The 13,566-nt window shown below is 41.8% G+C and overlaps 1 protein-coding gene across 1 annotated transcript in view; it reads left to right on the top strand.

Moving 5' to 3' along the window:
- lhfpl7 (LHFPL tetraspan subfamily member 7) overlaps positions 1-13,566 on the top strand; it is a 104,944-nt gene that overhangs the window by 71,727 nt on the left and 19,651 nt on the right. The window lies entirely within an intron of this gene.

Here is a 13,566-nt window from a genome sequence, read left to right as displayed (position 1 = left end):
TCAGTTATGGGAGATAATGGCTTTATCTATAGCCACCACACAATTATGGATACAGCTGCCAAAGCCCATTCCAGGTTGACTACCTGGAGTGAGGAGAAGTGTGCAGGAAAGAAAAGCCTCAGGCTATGATTTGCACAGTGGATTTTAACAGAATTGTATGGAATACTTTTGCATTATTAAAGCCCCCATTAAAGACAGAAGGAAGAGTGTCTATTAACATAAAACAGGCTTTAGACCCCGAGGGGACAGACAAAAACCAGTGATGGAAATCCATCAAGCCAAATGCTGATTCCAGGCATTTATTGTTGAATTATGTGTTTGCATGAATTAGTGAGTGTGAGGGAAATAAAACGAGGTTACAAATAAGGAATACTTTTTTAAAATTTATTATCCCATATTTCTTTAATTGATAATGCCTGCTCCATTAAGGCGTTACCTCAGTGATTTAGTGTTGCATTTTAATACAGTTGGAGAACTGGAGACGTGTTAAAAATAGAACAGTCAGAATTAAAGCAGAAGAGAAACATTATTGAAGCTGTTGATTCATTTTTGCCAGTTGACAAAATGTTAAACACTTCAGCCCTGACTTAAAGTCAGTCACACCCTTATGGCGTTCAGCCTCTTTGGGGTTAAAGGTCATGGTTAACAGGTCAAAGGGTAATTTGATGTTCCAGATCCTGGCGCTCCATGCAAAGAAATCTCTTTTTCCAACAGCTTCAAGTGCATCCCGTGTGGTGTGTTAAATGTCCTTCTCTCTACTGATTGAATCCTAAATGGATTTATCACCCATAAATCCCCAACATTCTCAATAACCTTGCGTATTACCATTTTTATACAAACCACGCTCCTCCCTTGAAAGATGCTTTTAAATACAGCAGTTAGTATTATGACTGCTTCCTTGGAACAAACTATTTGTTCTTGTATTTGCTCTCTTTTGGGCTTAAAGGAGGAGGAGGCGAGCGGAATGCAAGTTGTGAAATGGCTCACAGCATTGTGAAATCTTTTTTTAGTGAGCCAAACACAGAAACACACTCTGTTTTTCCCAGAATTCAGCGAGGGGGGGGGGGGCTGACCGGAGCGGCATAACTCCCACATGGGCACTCACCACCTTGGGTTCATTTTGAGACTTTAGCCACTATTTTTATTCTCCTCCACTCTCGCAGCGCTCTTCCTTTATCCTTATTGGTTTTTTTTCTCTCGTCTTCATTTCCATCCCTTTCTGTCCTCTGCCAAATGGGAAGCTGTTGTCATTGTAACCACAAGTGTCTGTGGCTTCCTCTGTTCCTGTTTTCTTCGTCTGTCCCTCTTTCTCTTTTTCCTGCCATGTGATAAATATTTATTTCCACGCCACTTGAGGAGGAGGTCTGAGGTATGATGAGGAGGACCTGAGTGGCTTTTAAGGAGCTAACAAAATTGGAATTGGTAGTTGGTTCCCTGTATGAAGACAGCACACACACACACACACACACACACACACACACACACACACACACACACACATTCAGGAAACATACCCATACATACATGGGCAGAATGAAAGTGAATTGATTGTAGCGGCTGCCTCATGCTTTTTTACAAACCTGTCTCATTCACTGAGGGAGGCCTCTGGTTGCTTGCCCTCCCAGGGGGGTCTTCAATATCTGTTATGGGTGGGTGTGGAGACCTGCACTGTGTGCCAGTCAATTTTAATCATATAAAGCTGTCCTAGCCCTTCACTGAAGGCGTGTCGGCTTTATATTCCACTCCTCCTCCTCTTCATTCTGCTGTTGAACCTGGAATAGCATTTTGGATCAAGTGTGGAAGTTTTATGAGAACAAAGAGCAGTCAGAAATTCACCTTAAAGATCTGAAACTGGAACTTCAGTTGGTGCAGTCAGGGTGATATTTTGATGAAAAACAGTCTAGCAGCTTTTATCACGAGTCCTTTCTTTAATTTTGGCTTTCTGTCTTAAAATGGGTGCCATAAACGCCTATGCCCTCCCTTACTGCGCTCTCCAATCTCGCATTTCTCAGTGAGCCACAGCTACAAATCTTTGGCCCACCATATGGACCAAAATCCTATAATAGTGCAAATTGAAAGAGGTGTGTTTGCTCACAGTCTCTGTTCCTCATTCGCACAAAAATTACACGCATTAGTAGCTGTGGGACAAAGCGGGCCTAAAGAAGGGGTCCTCCTCAGGCTGCAGTGGGAGATGGTGCAGGGGTTGGAGGAGAAGAAGATGCTGTTTTGCATGGCAATAGGCTGATAGTGTGTATGGGTGAAGTCATAGCACTGGCTGGCCATCAAACACAGCCTGAATGGGAAGGAGGCCGGACCCGGACGCTCCATGGCTAATTGTGTTACCCAGAGAAAGCTCGAGCTCACCTGTTCTCAGCCATTGAGGAGTGGAGGGTTTGGAGCCTTTCAGGATAAGGTAGAATAGTCCCCGGTCTATGAATGGACCCTTCCAGAAAGTGAGAATGGCTTAAAGACAATACAAGAGGAGGAATGTGATTATTGGATTGGACCTTTTTTTTTTTTTTTTTTTCCCAGAGATTAAACTGTGTTGGCAAACACACAGTTGGAATAGTTCACTGGTGCTGAAACTGATACCGTCTCAGCTGAATGAGCTGTAGGGTAACGTTCACACTGAAAACCTGGCAAAACAATGAATCTGTTCAGCACTCCTCGGTGCTAACACCGGCCACACTCACAATCGGCTTCTGATTACCTCGTATTCGTCCCTGATAGAAATAATTGTTTACTGCTGTCCCTTCATAGCTCACCTGGAGCCAGACTTACCATTGGAGACCATGGTTAACAGCCTTGTCGTGTATTCTTTGCAGATTAAATTACCACCTTTTATGGACTTTTAACTGGATAGACACAAACTGTTAATTTACTAGTGAAAACTGCATCTGTCATATTAGAGTCTGCCTCCAAGAGGTGGTTTTACAGAAAGAAGCACCAATAACCACCTTTCTGTATCATGTCCTCCACCTTGACTTCTCTGACCTTGGATGCGGGGATATTTAACTACAGATATCCTTGAGCCTTTGCTATTTTTATGTCTCTCCTAACCTTTTAAAAAACGTCCTACTCGACCAGTGCCTTAGTTTATAATCTCCATCCATCTCTGTCAGCTGGTAACTGCGCCCCCGAAAGACATAATCGGATTTTGGTGGCATTAAACAGCAAATAGCTGCTGTCACTGGACAACCTGCTAGTAACCAGGTTTAGAGAGGGAGCACCACATTTGTCAAGTGTCACTGCTGAGAAGAAAACACCAGATATGGACATGTGCTGTACACTTGCTCTCTAGTCTCGTAGGAATTAACGGAAGCTGTGAGAATGAGAGGGGGCCATGTAATTTCTTATGCTGTCAAGCTGGTTGTACAAGTTAATAGGGTTCCCTAAGCTGAAATGAAGATTTTAAATGTAAGGAGGGTTGGGAGAGTAACCTCTGAGGGCAGAAGTGTTTCTAGTTCATCAGCACTCGCTGACACTTTAAATTACTGGGTCTAAGCTGGTTCGGTTTGCATCAAAAGCACTGATCGAGAGCCCGGCTCAACATCAAAATCAAAAGAATGTTAAAAAAAATGTTGCTAACAGTTATTTTTAATAAAGATTCCTGATTATGTTTTAATTTTTGATTGATATTTTCCAACTACGATATTTTAGGTTGGGTAAATAATCTGACAGCAACATGAAGATACTAAAAGTGGGCCAGAAAAACTCATTGTCCAGGGTTTGATTGATCCACCAAACTTTAATTTCACTGGGACATAAAAACTACACGTACAGGCTCACCAATCAAATAAATAAACGCCTCTTAAAAAGTTGTTGACTATGAACTATTTTAAGGCTTTTTCTTTCATGCTGCGCGTGCACAAATTTGCATGAAGTTACAGCTTCACAAATGGCTCAGTGCTGAGTGCAGACATAGCATACTTGATATTATTGGGTATTTGCCGATCTATCTGATTGATCAGATTGTTGTGATGGATAAAATAAAAGGTAAAGAAGAACCCTTCAACTGTTACGCGTGTTGATGTTGCATAGTTTGTCCACCAGAGGGCACTCTGCAACGTCCCTGTTGGCAACGCATATGTTTAGCATGCCACAAACACAACAAGCAGCTGATCCGAGCAGAGTCAGGCAGAGCGCAAATGAGTGAATGAATAACTATGCATAACAGATGTTGGAGAAATCTGTTTATATTTCACGTACTTGTGAATAGATTTTTCACCAAATATCGGTAGATGGATTCGTCCTGTATCCTATCAGGCTCCAGACAAAGTCTTTAGCTCGTCCCACCAGAGCACTGAACGAATGCTGTGCTAGGTTCACAATATGAGTGTAGTAAGCCAAGAAAAACAATTAGTAGCCTTTTTATGTTTACTATTATAACGAATAGATATGCCCGCCACAACAAGGTTGAATCTGTCATTACCCTTTATGGTGTGCATGAACGCAACAGCACAACTTGCTCATTTCCCAGATTGGTTCCTGGCAGTAGTGGCGTGACAGCTGTTGTCTTAACCGCTGCAGAATTCTGGTACAGATTTCTATTCTTGATTTCTTGAGGGCCTGCCACTCTTTTATAATATCTCATTTTGGTCAACCCTAGATCATTGCTATGCTGCACAAAAATCAGACCCAGTGATCTGTAGCAGGTAATGAATTGGAGCAAGTGTTTCCATATATGTAAGAACTGTCTATTTCCTCCTGCCTGCCAAGTGACTTGTGCTGCCTATGTACCTTCAGCTGGTGAAATTCATTTCAGATGTCTGTATTGTTTGTTCTCGAAAATGAGAAATATGTATCAGACACTTGCGATGTCTCATTCATCACCGGCTCCCACTGTCCGAGTATCTCTCCAACAAAGACAGATAGATATGGCAGCGTATTGTCTGTGGCTGACACTGTTGTCAGAAACGGTCATTGTGGATGTGAATGCGCCTCTTCGCAGGCGCAGATAAAGCAGAGCCCTCTCTCTTTTCCCGCTGTAATTGCATTCTGTCTCAGTGCGCTGGAGATGTAACTATCAGATGATATGAGTAATGAAAGTCCAAAAATGAGGTACTTTCCTTTTTCAAGTGTCACACACAAACTTGTTTGTAGCCAGTTGAGTGGATGGGTAGATTATTTGTATGTATGTGTGTGTGAGTGTGTGTGTGTGTGTGTGTGTGTGTGTGAGTGAGTGTTTCTGAGGAGGGGAAAACAGTGATTGGTAATCATTTGGAAGGGAGAAATGAGGCTCCTCATCAATCAAACAGTGTTCGTTAAAGGTTACGTTGCCACATCTGAAGGAACGTATTCAGCCTTAGCGAGGGGAATAAAAAAGTAATTATCCTTTATCATCAGTGAGAGGAGACTTGACATAATTAGTTTTTTTTAAAAAGCTGATTTGAGCTTCCTTTCCTTCGGGATTAAATATATCAGCTAATCATTCGACTGTTCACCAGCCATCAGGCCTTACAGTCACCCGTCTCCTAACAGATGAGACAGAAAGCTGTCCATGGCTCCGTCTTCCAGCCCGTCTATTGATCAGCCATGATGATCTGTGTTCCACCTCCGTTCCTGCAATTTATCTCGCGCTTCAGCTGAACCCTGTTGGTTGTCATTTCTGTCTGGATGTTTTGTGTCTTCATGGTCTGACATATAATGCTTCCATTCCTCCAGTAATGTAATGTGAGGGCTTTGGGGATGGCGAGCAGAAATAATTTTCCCTCAGGCATCAGTAGAGTATCACACTGTACATTAATAAATCTGTGTTATTATTGGCAAGGCCACATTACTCAGACCTCATTTTCACAGTAGTTCTTTGTGGCTGAATATTATAAACCCATTTTTAAATTGAAATCTAATATGTTTGTGTCTGCTGCTCCTAAAGCCTGAACTCAAAAACTGCTAAAAATTTTCTTTTACAGCAGAAATGCTGTTATATTAAAAAAAAAAAAAAAAGTGTCAAGGCAGCTCACAGCTTCATAATATACTTTATACAGAGCACAGTTTCATTCTCACATTATCAACTGGCTAAGAGCTTATTTTACAGTTTTACAGCTATCTGAAGAAGAAGAAATATAGAAATATTTCACTTAATTAAATGCAGTCGTTCAATGCTGGGAGAAATACTGTGTGCTATGATTGTATTGTGTTGTGTTAGTATTACCGAATGGAAATTGTGTGCCCTCGCTGATTAAATGTGTGGCATCTCGCACCAGGAAAAAAAACATCTTTATCGTCACCTTATGTAGACAATATTTACACAATCAGGAAATAGGAAACAACACTTCTTTGGCAGTATTCCCGCCCGCCATTATGCACTTTACTTTCATTCACTCCAGTTTTGGTTTTCACCGGCTCCTGGTGGGCGTGGCATAAATGTGTTGAGAACAGGAAGAGTGGATCTTTGAACCTGTGGACCAGCAAACCAAGACAATGAGCCCAACTAAGCTCCATAGAGGTGCAGAATTTGAATGTGTCTTCTGTACTTTGGATGTGATCAGAGCCAAGATGAATGCATGTATGCATACTCAAAAAAGTATCCATACATAATTGTACTAGCAGTGCAAATATTACAGATTTCTACTGTCTTGCAGTATTAGTAAAAGCTTAAATCAGCCCCAAGTATGTTGTAAAAAGTTTTATCTTTGACTTTTTTGTGCCATTAAACTCAGGCCATGCCTTCCATATCCTTCACTTTGACATTTATTTGAAAAGTACAGGTGAATATGTTATTGCTGACAGCTACCTGAAGTGCAGATAGCAGTTCTGAGATATCCTGTCCTGAGAGCGAGCTACAATGATATTGAATTAGAGGAGGACAAGGACAAGGTGGCCTCTCTTCCTGCCATGATGAAGCTTCTAATTACCTGCCATCTTCCTTAGTCTCCTGGACTTCACGCTGGGTTGTAAAGACAGAGCGAAAGAAAGGAAAGAGCGGAAGAAATATGGAATGAAGGCAGAATGAAGGAAAGGGGGTTGAGAGACTGTAAGAGAAAGAGAGAGTGAACGCCTAGTGAAAATCCATATACATGATTTATACCAGTGCGACTGTGCGCGGTAGGCAGGAGTTATCTTTTATTTATGAGGGCATCAGCGGCAAAGCGCCCAGATGTTAAGCTGTGTGGGGATCTCATCTAGCCAGAGTCACTCTCTGGCAATAAAGCTAGAAGGTAGGCTGTTTGCAGGAGCTGGGGAGGGCGGAGCTGAAATGTGTGTGGAAGAGAGAAAGGGCTTTGTCTCCTTTGACAGAAAGCTTTAGACTAGATAGTCGTGGCTTTAAGCGAAAGCCTTAAAACTTCTGTTGGATTTGTTACAATTTGTTAAAGCAGAAACTCAGAAAAAAGGGGGGGCAAAAAAGCACTGGGTCATTTACCGGACTGGCTCATTTTCCACTCCTCCATTATTTATCTGCAGAAGACACGACACTTGTTGTTTTCTCTTCTGTCAACAGCTCATCAAAGAGGGGCTGAGGATTCATTATGGAAATGAAGCCCTCATTGTCAACCTTTGCAAATCAGATGCAGGATCTCGACTCCGAGCGTCATCATCATCAATCTAACCTCACATTAACACGGCCTGGATATGAAAAACAAGCATCGCAGACTAATAGCTCTAATAAAGATGGGCTGCTAATGTCGTGCCGAAGCAACCCAAGGGTGGAGGTTGCCGACAGGGCAGCGGCTCGCGCTTTACATGTTTGCTCTGAAGCAGGCTTTTTCATAACATGGCAATATTCGTGACAAATGCCTAACAGCCCCAGGGCTGAGCGCAGAGAGATCTGCGAAATGTAACAGAAAAGGAAAGGTTACACTATGACCGGGTCACCCAAACCCTCCAGCTACCCAGCAGGTCCAGCAGTTGTGTTAGTTTAATGTTGGCTTCTGCAGAGCTACAGCAGCTCAGGCTGGCAGGTTAACCACATTTCATGGATCATGTAACCACAGTTTGGTCATTTTTGTGAGGACCTATGTGCACTTTAAATCCTCACGCTATTTTTCATGTTTCTGTGCTTGTGTATTCAATGCAGTATTTGCCTTATCCTTATATAGGGGGCCGGAAGAATATTTTCTAAACTTGAAACTACAAGGTCAATAAGAGCTCATTTATCGGCAGTGAAAGGAGCTGAGTCTTGCAAAATGACCTTGAATGAAAGATGCCAGGATCACTGAAAATATTCTGTGTCAGCTTAAGAAAGTGAGTTTGCTGTCTTTGCAGGGCGACCCTGGGATTTTGATGGTGGCTGTTAACTTACTCCATCCACTTCTGTGCAATTATTTCTATTGAAGTACTTAGTTACATTAAAAGGACAGCATCCACGTGACATTTCTTGGCTCTTGGAGCAGGTGCTTATAAAATGCTTTCAGTTTTAGTGCTGAGCTGCAGTTTCTTAATAGCGTCTTCTCTATTAGCAATTACTAATAATGAAAATGCTACCAGTTTGGGATTTTAAAATATCTTCATCTACTTCAAAGAGATCAAAAGGAATCCTGAAACATTCCAGTTTTTCCACTTGCGTAACCAGAGGCATCCTGTTACATGTTTGATAACAGAAATCCATATTGCTTTCATATCAGCTTCGCTCTGCTGCTGCTGAAAGCTATAATCCCAGTCACTCACAAATAGGGACTGTCTTCTGTCGGCTAAAGAAGTGTTTCAGTGTGCGCAGGTGTGACTGTGCGTGTACAACATGCTGAATGCAGACGCACAAAGAGCCACTCCCTACCGCCTGTTAAAGGCTGCTCATGTTAAAACACTGACAAATGTCTGTGTCTGCCAAAGACAAAGCTCACAGCAGAGGGGATCAATGCAGAGTAATATGACGTGCTAGTGTTTATCTTTATCATGGGTGCTTTTTATGTCATCTGAATTAACAGAGCCAGGTCTCTGGCAAAGACCTGATGATGAAGGCTTGTGTTTAACTCTTCATTAATGCAGCACACTGTGAATATTATCAGGGTTATTTCTTTGTGTTTGACAAACATGATTTGATCTTTGTTTCTTGGAGACTTGGACCGTGAGGTTGTGCTAATATTGTTAAAACAGTGGCTTAAAGTATTATAAAGAAGACATCCCTAGAAGGAGAGTGGGAAATTTCATGTGTTTTTCATTTGTTATTATTTCTAATCTAACCTTCTTTGACTATGAGACATTTCTTAAAGTAATTTTAAGTTCATGTCATGGTCCTTGGGTTTTGTGTGTCTGAGTTTAGGATTCTTAGTGAATATCATTGAGTTTGTTTTTATTATTGTAGTGTTTGAAGTTTGGGACTCCTGAATAGATTTCAGCATCATTGCCTTTGCCAAAGAGGTTTGGATTTTTGGTAGTATTTGTGTGCATGTGTGTCATTCTGGCTGTAAACAAGATAGCTCTGAAAGTTTTGAAGGAATTTTGATAAAACTGTGTAGGGGTGTAGAGTGGGGTCATGTTAACAATCCATTAAAATTTGGCTCACATCCACTGAGGGCTTCAAGGTCAACTTAATTTATTGGTCAAATTAACAAAAACCCTTATAACTTAGAAACTGTGATTCTTACAAGTGTGGTGTGTATTATCAACATATAGAAAGCACCGTATAAAGATTTAAAATATCATGTCACATCTGACCTCTGACCTCTCCTTTGAGGTCAATAGATTGACCTTGAAGGAAATTGTTATGCATACAGTGATCAAAGGCTTGTTTCACCTGATATTTATTACTAAACATTCAAACAAATTTTACTAAACAGTGAAATGAAAGCTACACATGACATTTGAGGGGACTTATTATTTCCTACCAAATCAATCTGAACCTAAATGGCAGGAACAATAACACATAAAAGACAGTCGTTTTGGTGTATCCATCTTAGCTGCTTATCACACTCAGAGATGAAAGGGGCAAAAATCACACAAATGACGCATCATTTATAGCATTATACTCAGAGGTTAAAGGGCGCCGAAAGAATCTGGAATGGCGTTCTTGGTGCAGATGTCCATAAGTTGTGGTTATGGTGCTTCAGCATCTAGTTAGCGAAGAGGAGCGAGCATACAGAGAATAATGATTTTTTTAAGTCATTTCAAATGCAACATTTCTAACATTTAAATATCGGCAAACACGCAAACTATGTGCAGGTTGTCACACTGTGTGTCTGCTAGCTAAATGGTAGAGCTGCCGTTTTTTTCCCATGGAGAGAAAAAACTGTGCGATAACTTCACTCAGAGATGGAGAAAGATGTATAAAAAAAAAAGACAGGACACAAGAGGAAGAAGAGAAGTTATTTTTAAAGGTAAGGACTGCTCAGTGACATTTGATAAGCTAGAAACTTAAAGCTTGCTCGTAATATCCTCATTCATTTCTAAGTTTTTTGAACAGATATTGGCTCTCCACATGATGTGTTGAAATTAAATTCATATTGTGACACGTCCTGCAAAACCGATTTAAAGTATACTAACTTTTTATTACGCAAAATTTGAATAAAAATATGGCAGTTCCGTGCAGGTTACCCTGGTTAGTTTACAGTAATGCACTGTGCTGGACTGATGCAGAGAAGCTGTGATGTTCATGGTCAATGTTCGGTTACATCAAGGGTAGCTGACATCCAATTAAATTTAATGAGATGACGCTGATTAGAGTCACTCACTCCACCTTTTTTTTTTATCCTGCCGTGCAAAATAAAGTGGGAGGATATTGTCATCATACATCCGTCCAGGCATCTGTCCATGAGGTTTACCTTTCCAGTCTATAGACTCCAAATATATGCTAATGAGATGCAGCCTCTTTCTCAGGCCTGGTTGGCTTAGCCTAATCATGTGATCATATTGTGCTGTATAATTGTATAATCTACGTGACCATTACTGACTGACCATATCTAGCTACTGACCTAGGTCACAGAACAGCTGGCAGTAGTTAGATAGTGAGAAACTGGGGAATACGAAATTCTGACTCAATTATTAAAAAAACTCCCTGTTATACTGTGACCCCCCCCCCCATGCACTGTTAGATTTTTTTTTAATCATTTTTGGATGTTAACAGACAAAATAATGGCATGTTTTTGTTTTATATTATCTGCCTTTGAATACTACATTTTGGGACCTTCTGTACACACGCCACTAATAATATAGTAGCTCAGCCAGAACTACAGTAGTCAAAATAATATTGTCATTTCCATCTACAGTAATTTATATGTGGCAGTATGGCTCTGCTCTGCAATCTCGCTGCTCTTCATCATTCATACATGGAAAAGCGTAAGGCAGGGGGAGCGGCACAGAGCAGGTATTAGTGACAGCAGATATGACTGCTTACATACTTCCTCACCTCCAGTCACAAATCAGTTGGGAAAGACAAACTATGAGAAGCTGTAATGCAGCAGAGAACATTAAATCTGATAAGAATGGAGGAAATGTTCAAGATGCCGCTACACAAACCTGCATCCAGGCTGTGGTTATTGTATCCTTAGAAAACACATCAACCCATATGGCCAATGGGGTCTCCATTTCACCACTCTCATAATAAAAGGTACCTCAGAGCCACTCCAGACTTCCAGGTTTAGCCTGCTTGGTGTTGGACCATTAGGAATATTGTAAGCAAGTGTGATGCATGTGTTTTTAGTGTGTTTGTGTACATGAAAGCAAGCACAGATGTACTAATTCACCATTACTTAATGGGATTTCAGTAGGGAGCTTGTGTTGTTGACAGTTTACTGTAGCCACCTACCTCGGGGCGAATTATAAAACGACTGCGAGTTGCTCTGAGTGGCTGTCACAGTGGAGCTGGTCAGACAAAGAGCTGGGTTCTCAAATGGCACCCACACACAGGACAAAAAAGAGAGACGGCACTCCACGTTTCTAAACTCTGTCTCATAATAACGCCGACACATTTTTAGAAACTGTATTTGGTTGGGCCCTGTTGAATTATTATTCACACTAGTTTGCATTAAAACAGAATTTAAATGGGGCTTAATAAGATTTAAAGAAAAGCATCGTCATTGCCGGACCACCTACACACACACACTGAAAACGCATGAACGCACAGTGTATAACCAACAAGACTGAGAAAACAGCACTTCCCAAGTCGCAGGGAACCTTAATTTAATTTGCCATTGTTTGCTTCAAGATGAGACAGGGTCATTTGCATTTCCTCTCTGAGTACTTTTTTAAGCTGCTACTCAGCCCACCAGCAGAGCAGAGACACACACCAGGCAGAAAAAGCACCAAGAAAGCTTAGGCTTAAATAAAAAATAAATACTTTTTTTTTTTTTTTTGTAAAAAAAACATTGTTTTGGTGTGTGTTGGCTGCTGGAGGATGTCTGTGCCTACGTCTTTGTCTGTCTCATTATGCAGATACACAAGGTTACACTGGCTGCCTGCTGGGTGTCAGTGTGCATTAGTTGCAGTGTTTTACTATCTGTTCTCAGGTCTCCACATGAACATGTGCATCGCAGACAGGACTATTAAAAGCCAAGGTGTGCCCTCAACCGAGCTGTCTGTCAGTGTGATTGGCTGGCTCCGTGTAATCGATGGAGCCTGGCCCACAGGCCAGCCACCTAAATCCATACAGACGGCTGGGAAAGATGAGATGGTAGTGGAAACCATGAAAACTGTCAAGCACACAAACACACACACATACACACACACACACAAACTCCCCCTGCGCTCCTTGTTTAAATGGCCCCCCACTGTTTAAGACCCCATCGATCAGTTAGTGAGCGTGTGGCATTTTGACTTAAACCGTGCATGGATAATGGGCTTGGCAAGTACGATACAGATAGTGGGACAGCAGCCCAAGGAACAGGCAAAGCAGGGGGGGGCCATTAATCCAGGGGTGAGCTGACATGCCTTGACATTGCCAACAGGCTGCAGCTGGATTGAGGAGCATCTGGAACAGCCCCACGCCCTCCCATCTCTGGCTCACCCTTCTTTGAAGCAATGGTCTGGCCTGGTCTGGTGCAGCTGACTGCCAAGGCAGATGGTACATTGGGTGGATACAGGCTGGGCATGAGACGTGCATGGGCAGTGATGTAGGTGATGGAAGCACACAGGCATGCTTTGGCTTGAGCCGGTCGCGCTGGTCAAATTTACTTAGTGAGGGAGTGTAATGCCGGCTTCATGACTGTGCATGTGGGGTGACTTTAGTAGGCTGAACAATAGGGGGGATGAGGGAATTGGTGGCCTGTGATTTTCTGTGTAAACCTGGTATCAGAGTATGTCACCCTGCAAATGGCCCAGTCTAACAGACAAACATCACTGCACATCAGTATTTGTCCTGTAGTGCAGTCTCTCAGAGACAGCTGATTCTGTGTGTAGGACTCCTCATTGGTCAGCATGTCATAATTGACACTGTGGCTTCTGACATTTCCAGTAAAGTTCCAGCTGGACTACAATCACCTCACCTGCAATAGCAGCCATCCTAAAGACAAAAACTGAACTGCGGGACCAGATTAACCTCACGTGATCTGATACAAGTAGCTTTTGATGACAATGTTAATAAATCTAAAGGTGTATTAGTGATATTACTGAGCCAGTTTCCTCCCCTTTTGGTTCTACAGTCCTTTACAGACATGGGTTTGTAACATTGCTGTTTGTCATTCATGCTTTTTTTTC

The sequence above is a fragment of the Archocentrus centrarchus genome, chromosome 14 (genome assembly GCF_007364275.1).
Source record: "Archocentrus centrarchus isolate MPI-CPG fArcCen1 chromosome 14, fArcCen1, whole genome shotgun sequence".
In the NCBI taxonomy this organism is placed as follows: Eukaryota; Metazoa; Chordata; class Actinopteri; order Cichliformes; family Cichlidae; genus Archocentrus; species Archocentrus centrarchus.
The sequence above is the reverse complement of the archived record's forward strand: the minus strand, read 5'-3'. Positions and strand labels throughout refer to the sequence as shown.